Consider the following 13246-nt stretch of genomic DNA (forward strand, 5'->3'; position numbering starts at 1 on the left):
ATATATATATATATATATATATATATATATATATATATATATATACACACGTACTGTGCAGTCATAAATTCTAGATTCTGGTAACCTGATGTAAAAAACAATATATCAAAATATTTCTAAAACATTTTTTTAAAGGAATTTAAACAACAGAACAAATAAAATTTTACTTCCAAAATATTTAGAGGAATTTTTCAATTAACAAAATTTGTTTGTAGAATACTCACACAAGGTACACTAAATACACATATGAATTTACATATCAACTATACTTCTAATATCTGTAGTATTTTAAATATTCCAAGTCTAAAACCTCAATATATATATATATTTATTAAATATGTATGGCAAATTGAGGAATTTGATATAAAGTTAATAATGTATTATAATACTACACACACATTTACAATATTTCAAATTCAATATTTTATTTGAGTTTTCATATTTTCCTCCATAGTGGAAAAATATTTCTCAAAAGGATGGAAAATGAACAATAAAAAAGTGGTTATTTATGTCAACCGAAGAAGAATTTTTATTTGAAGGCCAAATAAAATAACAAAAGCCAGTATATGAAGATATATCTCATTTAATTAAAATGAAATACTAAACAGTTATTTTAAATTAGAATTATGAAGTAAAGTAATGATTTCTTACATTGGCATAAAGCATTGAAAAATAAAATAATAGAAACATAAGTGATTATGGAATTGCTGCATCTCTCAGAGACTGAGAACAGCAGGTACCAACTACAAATGAAAAAACGGCAGGCACCAACAGGAAAATATTTAGCATTGTATATTTTATATATAGAGAGATAGATACAGGCAGGTAGGTATGTCTTTACTTATATATCTGTTGAACACACACACACAGACATATATATATATATTTATGTAAGTATGCTGTATTCATGTTCAACAGATACACATTTGCACAAGCATATTCTCTTTACAGTAGTTACAGCATGGAAGCTGTAGAATGTTATATAGTCTCCTCTGTGAGAGAAAGAAAAATTCATTATTTGTATAGATGTTAAAGGGTGATAAAAACCGAAGAATTGAATTTTAGAAGCAAAAAAAATCAACAAACCAAACAGAAAATGGTGAATATGATTTTTCTTGCTGTAATTTATTGAGGTAAGCATCTTATTTAAAACATTTTTCCAGTAAAAATGCTCATTTTTAGTTTTATTAGACAAACCTAAAATATATATAAATATTGAGTAAGAGTGAGGAAGAAAAACATTATTCTTTACTTCAGTCGTAAAAGTATTAAGCAACAAAATAAGTGTGCAATTTCAGTATATCTTACACATAAACAAAGCATTTAATTCTATATCACACAAGTTTAACTTCACAAGTGAAGATAAGAGCAGACTGTATATCAAATGTCATGCTTCAAAAGGAACACAACTAGCATTCTAGCCTTGTTTTAGAACATACGAGAAATGGGCAAAAATAGGAAATTCACTTCAACACAGAAATCAATACTACCGTTCACTTGATAACTTCCGTACATTGTAATATCACTGCTGATACTAGCGTATAGCATTAGCAATATCACATATTTTACAAAACTATCTTCTCTCTCGCAAGAGCCAAGCAACATATTTCTTAAAAAGCAAGTGTAGTAGATATTTAAAACAAGGTGAGTGGGAAGTGTTAATAAATGATAAGCACACAACCGGCTCATTTGGATAAAGATTATCACATTGAAATGCTACATGACCTACTGGCAAGTTGATTATAATCCAAGTAAAATGAAAAGAAGGAAAAGAGAAAGTGACAACTTAGCTTTCCATTAGTAAGATATCCTTTTTTTTTTTTTTTTCAAACTGAATAATTTTCTATAACAATAGGAATAGAGCACAAGCATTATGAAGACTTACAAACAAATTTCGAATAGTGCCATTTTCATTTAGGTGTTGGAAGCAACTCAAAGAGCAATGTAGTAGTTCAGTTGAAGGAGCGCTCTCTCTCTGAAAAGAACTGTGATTAATGAGCTGTAATCTACAATACATAGAACAAGTAGTAACAAGAAATTTCAGCTCACACATTGCTACCTATGAAAACTAAGCAACAGACTTCATATTATGTAGACAATTACCAATAATATGTGGTTGGGAATACTTGCATTTAATCCAAAGAAAAATGTAATAGAATCAGCAATCTGAAATGTGGATGTGGTCATAAGTAATTTTCATTTTGGCTGCAGAACAGTTCAGTCTTAGTTACTTTGTTACTGCATTACAAACTAACTAGACATATTGGTGAAAATTATTCCACTACTTAAAAAAATATATTTTTATATCAGTGTTATTTTCAAAGGAATTTATAGGAATCAGAACAATAACCTATTTGATTAAATTTTCTCTAAAATATTTCTACCTCGTCTAAACCACCCAACATCTTTACTTAAAGAAAAAAATATATTTCATATATAATGTAATGAACAGTTCTTACTCTTTCATTTGAATGGATTAACAAATAAATTATGGAATATGTGGCAAATAAAGTTACTTATATGAATGTACTAATCATAACCTTGATATTTTTTCCAGCAGTGAAATACAGTAATTGATATTCACCACTAAAATTAATTAAATTTTTTTCTTTCTTGATTTTTTTCCTCAAAAATTGGCTACTTCATTTAAGAAAATTTTAGTAATCATATTTATTATCTGAAATAAAATAAAAAAAGAATAAAACAAATTTAATGTACAGAAATTTACACAAGGCTGGTGTGAAATTAAAAATAGATATATGTGTGAAAAGGATATATTTACTACTACTTCTTACCACCAAACCTAAGCATTAATTTGTTACTAAACTGATTTACCTAAAAGACCACTAAGATTTAAACAAATAAAATACAGGAATATTTTTTTTATTCTAATAAATAAATAAGTACAAAGTTAATTTAGATAACTTTAGGGTTGTTGTATATTAGGTAAAATGTATTGTATGCTACTGTTTCACAAGTTTGCTTACATATGTACTGCAAAGAAGTATATCTTCCTTAAATCTACAAGCACTAAGGTGTTTACTGTTCTGCTATAAATTTAGATAAGCTGAATACAATACACTTCCTGGATTCTCAGAGAATTTGTTGCAGTTATTATATCATATTTATACATTATTTTGGCTGGCTGTCAATTTAGAATAGAACAACAACATGCATAAATGAAAAGTCAACAGGAAGAACTTATAAGAAAGTGAAGACCACAGGAAAAGACCTGTTGTTTGGATGGAATTAGATTCCTGTATTTTTGCAACAAAATAGAGAACATTTTAATTGGGTATTTGGAGCTTAATCAAGACTGGGGAAAATGTACAATTTGATCAATATTCATATAGAAGCAATAGAAGTATTAAGAATATGGAACACAATCAGGTCTGACATATCTTTTCTGAAAATACAAACAGTGGTCATAGTTTCAAATGGCAATTTTTGTATTAATGTATGTGGAAGGATATGTATGTGGAAGGATATGTATGTGGAAGGATATGTATGTGGAAGGATATGCATGTGCTTGTGATATATAATAAGAGTCTCTTTCAAATAGAAAATGTTCTTCCAAATTTACTTTTAAATTTTAGCAAATAACCTGTTTAGCAATTTGATGTTAAAAAAAAAAAACTACCTCAAATTATTTTATCATAAGAGCTATATGAAACTCAGTATTTTAATCAAACAACTATTAGTCAAGTCAAAACTATTTGTTGTTTTTAAGTGTGTCATTCCTCCAAATTTCCTCAGTAGTCACCAAAAAGAGAGCTTCAAAATGGTCGGTCAATCAGCTAAAAATAGTAAACAAATCTACCTCAAATCACACCCTATCATTTTGAATAAACAAAGCATTCATTATAATCCTACATACCTATAAAAATGTAAGAATGCTTTTTCAATCATGTCTGCTTGTTCAGGTTGAATAACAGTTATCTCTAAACAAGTTGGTAGGGAACTTCTACTGGGAAAGTTGACCTGCTAGAAATAATAACCAAATCTCTTTCAAATCTCACCACACATTTTTGAAAGAAGAAACTGGCACTCCATTGGTTATGATGAGGGTTCCAGTTGATCTGATCAATGGAACAGCCTGCTCATGAAATTAATGTGCAAGTGGGTGAGCACTCCACAGACACACATATCCTTAACATAGTTCTCAGAGAGATTCAGCATGAAACAGAATGTGACAAGGCTGGCTCTTTGAATTTTTGCCAGCTGAAATGACTGGAGAAGCGTGAAATAAAGTGTCTTGCTCAAGGATACAATGCACCACTGGGAAGTGAACTTCAGCCCTTATGACTGTAAGCCAAATATCCTAACTACTAAGCCACATGCCTTCACTAAAAGAAGGACAAATTGAATAATGTAAACTTAGATATATTATATCTGGAATGAAGATGAAAGGACAAGATAGGAACATCTTTCATCATATGTTTGCTCAATCAGAACTAAGGGTTTTAAAAATAATTGTCACTTGCATAGAATATAGAGGTGTTTTGAACCTTACGTGGTGGGGGGGGGGCTTAATCCAAATTATTCTGTAAGGGGTATAGGGCTGGTTTCCTGGTTTCTATATTCTTCCTTAGATGGGACACTAGTCCATTGCAAGATTAGTCATTTTTTATCAGCTGAGTGGACTGGGGCAATGTGAAATGAAGCGTTTTACTCAAGAATACAACACACTGCTTGGTCTAGGAATCAAAATCCCAATTTTACAATCATGAGTCCAACACTCTAACTGTTAAGCCATGCACCTTCACTTTTGTACCTTATACCATGCATTAAAGATCACAAATGACAGCATTACAACATTTATGAAGATATTTTGATTTCATTACGAGGTCTAATAAGAATGCTTCTTCAAAATTTAGCAAAGGTACTTGGAAATTAAAAATTCTTATTCAAACTCTTGGAATTTTAGCTTAGGCTGAAAATTTCAAGGATCAAATATAAATCTACAAATGAATAGTTCAATTCCTGCCAGTCAGAATTGCATATCTTCCTTTTCATCCACACCTGTGTTTGTTTAGTGTACACTCAAGTATATGTTTCTATTTTTCCATTAACATTCTTACCTCAGTGATAACTACCTTATATTACAATCAACAAGGAGTTTCCTTTAATTTTCATCACTTCATTCAATTTCAGTCTTCTCTCATGTGAACAATTCCGTGACTACTTTAATTCCCAGCCATCTTCATAGCTTACTGAACACATTCATTTCATCACACAGATATTGCACAAACAGTAGATTGCAATCATACTAATCTCAAAGGAAAAGTATAAATGTTTAAAATATAAATGATTTAAATACTTATAAATAGGAAAAAAATAATACTAATAGCAAGAATATTCTTCATATTACAAATTGGCAGAGGAAATTAGAAAGCTTCTAGTAAGCCAAAATAGTTTTGCATTTATATTAGTGGAAAAATATGGACTCATGAATTTCAAATTTTTAGTTCCCTAAAAGTAATAAATGTTAAAATTTAGCAATGGTAAATATTTTGAAGAGAAAAGGGGTAGATTGAGCATGGCTTAATTTACTGATTTACATTACAAGAGAAAATGTCCAGTAAACATTTGAATATATAACACTAATTGATCACATCACACACAGACACAGACACACACACACACACACACGCATATCTTTTTGGAAAATTAACTGCTGTTGTTACTTTTATATTAAGTTACCTATAATTATATTTGCTTTAACTTTTAATTCATTGTATTTTACTTGAACATATCCAACACAAGAAGTAGATTGCTGTGGTTATATAGTCTTGCAAAGTTAACGTGAGGCAATATATACACAGTGCATCAATATGTTGTGGTTGCTTATCATAATCTATGACCTAGTTTAATACAACCATTTGGTCCTTGGACACCTTTCATGGAATATGCTTTGGAACAAACAGTTAGGCCAGGGTTTTGATCTGAGGATAACCTCTAAAGCAGCTCCAATCAAGTAAACCTTGAAGGAACATTCAGCACATTAGACAATAAATTCAATATACTACAACAAAATCCAAAATCTTCCACAAAAGCAAGCTTTTACCAACATCTAATCTTGATAAATGAGATCTACAGTAAAGGATAACTTCCTACTTTCTTCTCATTAGTCTGAGAGAGCTCGGAAAGGGTGATGGGTGCTACACTTTCTCATATGTTTAAGCCATTAATAAAGAATATTCAGTACCTGCATTATACTAAAACTGGAATCATTTCTCCTAGTTTATTTAGATATTGAACCTAAACAAATGAAAGGCCGATACAAATTTGGTCAGATATGGGCTCAGAGAAATCAAATTATTTGATATAGTTAATTTGGCACTAATAATATGGCACTAATTTGCCATAGACTTATGTTATGGAGTTCATGTTATTAAAAAAATATTATTTTTCTGATGTTTTATACAACCAGGTGATAAACGAAGGAGTCATACCCACTGACTGGTGTAGCAACACCATAGTCAACTGCTACAACAGTAAAGGTGACGCTTTAGATACAAATAATTACAGAGGTATCAAGTTGTTGGACCAGGTAATGAAAGTCACGGAGAGAGTCATAGCCCAACTAATTAGGGAGAGAGTCAGTTTAGATGAGATGCAGTTTGGATTCATGCCAGGGAAAAGCACCACTTATGCTATATTTATGGTAAGGCAGCTGCAGGAGAAATACCTAGCCAAAGATAAACCTCTGTACCTGGCTTTCGTTGACATAGAGAAAGCCTTTGACAGGGACCCTGATCCCGTATATGGTGGTCAGTGAGGAAACTAGGGATAGAAGAATGGTCAGTGAGAGCTGTGCAAGCCATGTACAGAGACGCTGTCAGTAAGGTGAGGGTTGGCAATGAGTACAGTGAAGAATTCTGGATAGAGGTAGGGGTCCACCAAGGTTCAGTCCCCAGCCCCCTCCTATTTATCATAGTCCTCCAGGCAATCACACAGGAATTCAAGATAGGATGCCCCTGGGAGCTCCTCTATGCTGATGACCTTGCGCTAATTGCTGAGTCACTATCAGAACTAGAGAAGTTTCAGGTGTGGAAGCAAGGACTAGAATCGAAGGGCCTTAGAGTCAACCTAGCTAAAACCAAAGTCCTAATAAGTAGGAAGGTAGACAAAACACAAACCCCTTCAGGTAGATGGCCCTGCTCAATCTGTAGAAAAGGCGTAGGTAGAAACTCTAAAAGATGTACCCAGTGTAAGCTATGGACACATAAGAGGTGCAGCAACATCAAAGGAAGGTTAACTAGGAACTTAGTTTTTGTATGTGGCAGATGTTCAGGAGCAATAAACACTGAAAATGGGCAGAAAACAACTTCTGCCACATTCCAGGGAGAAAAACTAGACATAGTTGATAGCTTCTGCTATCTAGGTGACCAAGTTAGTAGTGGGGGAGGGTGCGCTAAAAGTGTAGCTGCTAGAATAAGAATAGCCTGGGCAAAGTTCAGAGAGCTCTTACCTCTGCTGGCGACAAAGGGCCCTTGTTTAATGTGCTGAATATTCCTTCAAGGTTTACTTAATTGGAGCTGCTTTAGAAGAAGACTGCAAGTACTTGGCAATAAGGGAGTGAGTGATTTTCTAAAGAATATTGATAGTAGTTCTAATTTTTTCATTAAGTTTTCTAATAATTCTCTGCTATTATAATTTTCTAGATTGTTTAGTGGTGATTTTTAATGAGTTGTACTGATTTTTCTGTGATAATTTTAACTTTACAACAGTATATGGATTTAGATTTCCTAATGCAATCATTGCTGCCACTTTATCTTCAATAGCAAATATGTCCAAGTTATAGTTTTCTTTTTATGACTAGGAGCATGCTAAATTATCCAGACTTATAGTTACTTGCTGAAAGTTATAGATAAGACTTGTATATATCAGCTAGTTATTAAGCATGTTATTACAAACAGTGTTAGGCTTTTATCCCTGACTAGATCTACATACAATAGATGTGTTAATGAGAGTAAATGATTCATTCAATCATAACAGTAACAACTGTATTGCATAACACAGTTGTTTTAGGCTTGATGTATATGGTACCAATTTTAAATGTAAATATACACACACATATTCAAACCCTTACACAATTCATGACTGAATTATTTCTAAATTAGGTAACATTTGAAATCACCAACAAATGCTTGAACATACCAGGAGTCCTCTAAAACACTTCCTAGATGGTACTTACACTCACTTTTGAGACAAATTCGAAACAAAAGACACACAAATAACTGCAATATCAATTGCCTTACTACATCTAGACTCAGTGTCATCTTCTCAGAAAGAAAGAAGTTACATTGTTACATACTTACCACTTTGCTATGTCCACTACAGCTACTCTAGAGCCTTTGATTAATCAACTACTCTACATGACAAATGTAGGTTTAGATCAGAAGCATAACATATACTTAGTGTTGAACTTGTAAGTTATTCTAAAGTGATCTCTTGGTAGCTTTGTCCTTTAAGTGAGACATACTAATCAGAGATATGAAATAACAGCTATGTATATTTTTGGTCTTTTAAAATGTCAAATATTGAGACTGTAAACACAAGGGAAACTGAATAACTTTCTGCACACTGAAATTACTATCTTGAATGCCTGATAGAAAGAAAAAAAAGAACGCTAAAAATATTCATTCACGACATAAAAATATGTTCAAGAGATATAGCCAACTAATTTTATGTAAATTATTTCAGGAGGAATTATTTGCTTCAGCCATTTATCTCAACAGTACTTCAAGTGTTCCATATCTTATCAATATGCAGACATGTCTAGCATAGTAAAGATAAATTTTATGTTTTGGAAGTAACAGCTGGAAGCAGTACCATGAATTGTTAGTAGATAGCATCAACAGTAGAGGTAGGTCACTCAAAAGGTTGGTTAGAGCAGTGAAACTGACCATAGTAATTTTCAGTTGAGAGGAATAAAAAAAAAAACATCTGGACTGATGCCAATTTCAAGATAAGCATAAAGTTGTTGGTAGAGAGTTCTATAACCCTCTCTAAAAAAAAAAATGTTATTACTTAAATTGCTGATACCTTTCTATCCCATAGCACTAATTTATATCTGGATGGATTTGGCTTCATTTATATATTGGATACAGTAATACTATTAAGAAGATACAAACTGCCAAACCTTTAACTCAGCATGAAAGTTCCAGCAAGGAAGCTTCTTATTAGAATTTTAAGTTTTGTTTTGCACTTTTAGCTTTCACTTGATCATTTGGGATCAGAGTTAAAGAGATGAATAAAGATGCTAAGATTGTCAATCTTAAATACAAAATTAAACTGAAACTCAAGCAAGAAGTATTTTAATTCTATGCAGTAGCTGACATTCTATAAAATACAAGAATGCCTATAAAATAAAATTGCTTTTATATTGCAATCTTTGGTAGCTTGTCTTAAAATTCACCATTGCTCATCCTCTTTGGCCTATTGTCATGCATCTTCTATGAATATTACTGTAATGTTCTTAACTCTTCCAATATATTACCTTTGCCAAAAACTAGATATTTGAAGCAATTGCTCGTACCAGAGATGTCCTTAAAGGGGTACTCTAGTCTGCTGAATGTGAATACAAAATGCAAATATCTATCTTTTCAATCTTCTTTCAATATAACAATGAAAAATAATTAAGACAGCTATCATACATACATTTTTATATAAACATTTTTATGCTTAACTCAGTTTTCTTCTAGTTAATTGTACTTATATTTGTATAGTTTTAAATGTTAATATTATGAAAAATGAAGAAACCAAAAGCAAAATATATAATAGGCTACTGTGTGTGGAAAATGGTATAACATAACTGTGTATGTATTCATGTTTTGTAAAATTTTAGCAAATGCTCAATGACAGTGTAACATATTTGATGTACTCCTAAATATAAATACTTGAAGTTAAAGAATATTTTGCAAATATTTCATAGATTGAAAATTTTCCAATTATAAATTTTCAAATAGAATTGAGAAACAAAATGGAACAACACTATATTGATTTTTAAAACAACATAAATATCCTTTAACCCTTCAGCATTTAAACTGGTCATATTTGGCCCAAATATCCCACATGTTTTATGTTCAAGCCAGGTAGATCAGGCCTCTCACACCTACCTACAATATCATTCCAAAAATAAATACTCATATCATCAAAATCATGAAGCTATGAAATAATGCATAATTAGTTCAAAACAATATGAATAAATAAGCATTACATTTAACAGAATAATTTGAATGCTAAAGGGTAGAGTACCAACATGACTGCAATATATATTCAGTGGTTGGAAAGAAAACAAATATAAGAAATTATAAATTAAAGTGAAAAAAAAAAAGATTTTCTAATCACTGAAAAAAAAAAGTGAGTTACTATGTAACATCTGAGACAGATGATTTGGGAATCTATCTATCGTTATTAATTTAACTTATTTCCTAGAACAAAAAACTGAAAATAAAATTTACAACATAAACGGTTTCATTTTTGCTAATTTTTTTTTTTATAATCCAATCTGTTCTATATTTCCTTATTTAGGAGTTCTCTATGTCCAAATATATTATATATGATATTTAAGAGACTTTAAGTTAGTAATTGACATTTTTATGGACATCGATATGATATTGGATTATATATTGAAATCTAATTTGAGTAGGCCAAGATTCTAGAAGATCTATTTTTAAAGAAATATTTCTAATTATTTTTAAATCAAGGGATGTCCTTATGTTAAATTAATTAAAGAAGTAAATAATTTCAACCAAAAAACATCTTAATCAGTATTGCAATCATCAAGAGAGTTTCTTTATTTAACAAAGAGTTACATATCTAGCATTAAAATTACCTCAGAAAAAGCTTAGAAGCCTTGCTGTGAATTGATCAATAGATCATTTTAGATATATGTTCCAATTGTTTTATATTGTTCTATATTATTTAATATTTTCTTAGTAATATTATTATATTTTTTAGATCAAGAAAATGAACAAAATTAATGAAGCACAAAAATTGAAACTTTCCAGGAGTTTTGTTTTCCTTTCAAATAGTAGTTTCTATTTTCTGTTTGTGTCTAGTTTTCATCTTTTTGTTTTAGAGGATTATTTTTACTGTCCATCAAATATAACAAGCTGTCAATTAGTGACATCTTGCATTTTCCTTTAGCTTTTGTTTTATTATATTTTTAATTCCAAATTATACACCTTCTGACTTTTTAACTTTTCATAGTATTGTCATTATATTAAAAGATTATGGAAACACTCACTTGATTTTACACCTATTTTTATTTTATTTACACAAAAAAAATCTAAAATGGATCTGTGCATCCTTTTATTAAAAATAAAAAAAACTTTATACCTCAAGCATATAATGAACTAATTTTATTTTAAATAAAAAAAAATGTTCTTCCGTAATACTATCTCAGTCAATCTAATGTTACTTCCTTTGTGTTATATTGATTTTACTCTATCACTTTACTTTCATTCATGATATTTTGACTCTTCATCTATTATGACAAATATGGAAGCTTTTTGCTAGAACCAAATTTTTATTAGACAGAAATCATTTATTTTCATCATGAATATTACTGTTAAAATAAACTTCTGTCACATCTATTATTTTATTAATCAGTGTTTTATTTGATGCAATATTTCAAGACAAACATCTGTTACATTGAATAAACATTTTATGTATACAGACATATGTTTCTCTGTCCACAATACTTTCTAGAAAAGTGTGTGTGTATGTGTGTGTGTGTGTGTGTGTGTGTGTGTGTGTGTGTGTGTGCATATGAATTCATACGTCAGTGTGCACATATATGACAACACCTGCTACACTTGATATTAAGAAAATAATTTACAATGTATGGCTAATATTTCTTTCATTGGATTACACAGCAAAATAACCCTTATCAGACACTGCTGTTTTGCTGAAGTTACCTTTGCAACATTCAGCCTATGTTGTATCCACCAAGATTTATTAGTTAAATTTTTGTCTATTTTTAATCAATGAACTTCTAATTCCAACTAATTCAATATGTTTCTATCTATAACTATAACACAACCATTCATTTCTGTTGATTTTAAATTCAGCATTCTATTCACAAGTGATATTTGTTACTCTTAAATACATCTTTTATCAACAGGAATAATCTCCATATATTCTAATAAGACAAAGGCAATACAGAAACATTAAACTATGCTTAAATGAAAATGTTACTGATTTCAAAGCCAAACAAGATTTAGAGACCAACCAATTCTGAAACCTTCCAGATATATCTTCATTCCAACAAAATCGATCTTCAGAAAAGTTCCACTATACTGATGGATTTGAGCATAATTATATAACTATAGATATGGCAATGCTTTATAGTTGTGTGTGCTTATGTGTACACAGTATTTAAGTATATTTATGTAATAAAATTCATAAAGACTTGCCTTTGACTTTCTGTATCCAAAATGGTATTTCAACTCAAAATTTACATGCTATTATCTATAGCTATGTGTGCTTTAAGAATCATTCTTCCTAAAAGAATCATATATACACACCTATATATATATATATATATATATATATATATACATATACAAAATTTACTTTTCTGTTACTGTAAGATCAACAAAAAAAGTACTCCATCCAGTGAGAGACAAATATTTAATGTACATAGTATACAGTTATGACCTACTATTAGTTGGAGATGTAGTTTAGGCACGTTTTAACAACATGCATTATAGATTGTTTGGAGACACAGGGTGTGTTCTTAAAACTTGCCTTGAATACATATCCAAGGTATGAAACTATTGGTAGCTCATAACTGTATACTGTGTACATTACATAATATATATACATATGCAGATATATGTATAGACAAACACATACACATGGATATAGATAAAAGTACAAAAGATCAGAATAAAACGTGCAATACATTTAAAATTTTTATTACATCATATTTCACATAAATCATACCTGTGCCTAACTAACATATACTAGAATGCCATGTAGTAAACATGTAATGCCAGACCATGAAAAGAAACAAGTAATGTAATCACATTGTCAGTTACCAACAAAGATTGGTAGGCAGACCCCAACTAAAAACTACAATTATATTCTGTAGATTCATTTATTTATTTATATACATATATATATATATGAATATATATATATATGTGTGTGTGTGAGTATATATATATATATATATATATATATATATATATATATATATGTGTGTGTGTGTGTGTGTGTGTATATATAT

The 13246-nt window shown here is 30.3% G+C and overlaps 1 protein-coding gene and 1 long non-coding RNA gene across 10 annotated transcripts in view; one reads left to right on the forward strand and one right to left on the reverse strand.

Moving 5' to 3' along the window:
- LOC106874729 (uncharacterized) overlaps positions 1-13246 on the reverse strand; it is a 379303-nt gene that overhangs the window by 247864 nt on the left and 118193 nt on the right. Inside the window, exon 1 of one of the 9 annotated variants that reach the window (XM_052966441.1) lies at positions 1886-2006. The exons of the other annotated variants lie outside the window; for them this stretch is intronic. The gene's annotated coding sequence lies outside the window, so the exon portion shown is untranslated. Of the gene's footprint in view, positions 1-1885; positions 2007-13246 lie in introns of those variants that run through there. 9 annotated transcript variants of the gene reach the window in all.
- Positions 573-11607, forward strand: LOC128247329 (uncharacterized). Its single transcript, XR_008263712.1, has 2 exons — positions 573-1133; positions 10969-11607. It is a non-coding gene; the product is annotated as an uncharacterized LOC128247329 (long non-coding RNA).

The sequence above is a fragment of the Octopus bimaculoides genome, chromosome 3 (assembly GCF_001194135.2).
Source record: "Octopus bimaculoides isolate UCB-OBI-ISO-001 chromosome 3, ASM119413v2, whole genome shotgun sequence".
Lineage (NCBI taxonomy): Eukaryota > Metazoa > Mollusca > Cephalopoda > Octopoda > Octopodidae > Octopus > Octopus bimaculoides.